Consider the following 1,158-nt stretch of genomic DNA (forward strand, 5'->3'; position numbering starts at 1 on the left):
GGAGAGCATCTAGTCTCTATGGACATGACCTGGGGAGCCAATGCCCTCTGGGCCCCCCACTTCGAGGGCACAGGGGCAGGAGCCCAGGAACTGCCACCAGCCTGGGCTCTGCAGGTAGATGCATTTTCCGGGGGACAATCAGGAAGGCAGATGGGACTCTCCCCACCCAGGTCCCCAAACCCTGCAACATGGGGCCTCAACCCAACTTCCCTAGCAGAGGGGGTGCTGGCTCCTGGCATTGGAGGGGGCTGGCGGTTTGTGAGGGGGAGGAGAAGTTGCAGAGAAAGAAATCCTGACATGACAGATAGTGGGACAGCTGTGGCCAGAACTCGGTGTTCCTGATCCTGGGATGTGATGTATTAATTTCCATAAAGCCTAATAGCCCGTTTCCCCCAAGAGCTATTACTTATGTCATCTCCCCCAGGATGTGGTTCAACACAGGGCAACAGATGAACGGGAGGAAGAGCCAGCCCCAGGAGCTGGTCCCTGCTCTGCACCGGGCAGCGCAGGTCTGCTCCCCGAGGTGGCCCCACGACCCGCAGGACCAGACCCCCTGCCCTCAGCCCCATAGCCTGGTCCCCATCATGCCAGGAAGCAAAGAAAGTTACCAACCCGAAAATGCTGAATCACAAAGTGAGGCTGAGCAGGAAAGTGGGGGTGGGGAGGGAGATGGTGGCCAGGGCTGACGGCAGGAAAGGGTGCTAAGGGACTAGAGCCCCCCTCCCAGGATGCTCCAGGCAAAGTGGAGCCCCCACAGGAACCCCGAGTACAAAAGTCAGGAGCGCGCTGGGTGCGCCTGGGTGGGAGGCGGAGAGGTGGGCAGGCACACGGCCGCCGCTACCGCAGTACGCAGCAGCGGTGCAGTCCCTGGGTCCGCGCGTCCTTCCGGAGCGGCAGCAGGTAGGGAGGTGGGAAGAGAAACGAACCTGAAGATGCCCAGGGGCACAGGGAGGGGGTGTGGGGTGCAGGAGGAAAGTGCCAAGGTCCTGGGAGTGGGGCAAGGAGGAGAGAGCGCCCGCGGGAGAGCCTGGGAGCAGAACGGGTGGGAGGATGGGACCAGGAGGGAGCGGCAGGGTGAGCCTTCAGGACCAAAAGGGTTGGAGGGATGGGGGGACTGGCACCGGGGGCGCTCCGACGGGGCCGCGCAGAGGCCTGGGG

The 1,158-nt window shown here is 63.0% G+C and overlaps 1 protein-coding gene across 1 annotated transcript in view; it reads left to right on the top strand.

Annotated features, from left to right (window-relative positions):
• The first annotated feature begins 635 nt into the window (after window positions 1–635).
• Window positions 636–1,158, top strand: part of NPHP4 (nephronophthisis 4) — a 59,784-nt gene continuing 59,261 nt past the window's right edge. Inside the window, exon 1 of the mRNA XM_015565952.1 lies at window positions 636–900. The gene's annotated coding sequence lies outside the window, so the exon portion shown is untranslated. The remainder of the gene's footprint in view (window positions 901–1,158) is intronic.

This window comes from Myotis davidii, unplaced genomic scaffold, assembly GCF_000327345.1.
Source record: "Myotis davidii unplaced genomic scaffold, ASM32734v1 scaffold299, whole genome shotgun sequence".
Taxonomy (NCBI): Eukaryota; Metazoa; Chordata; class Mammalia; order Chiroptera; family Vespertilionidae; genus Myotis; species Myotis davidii.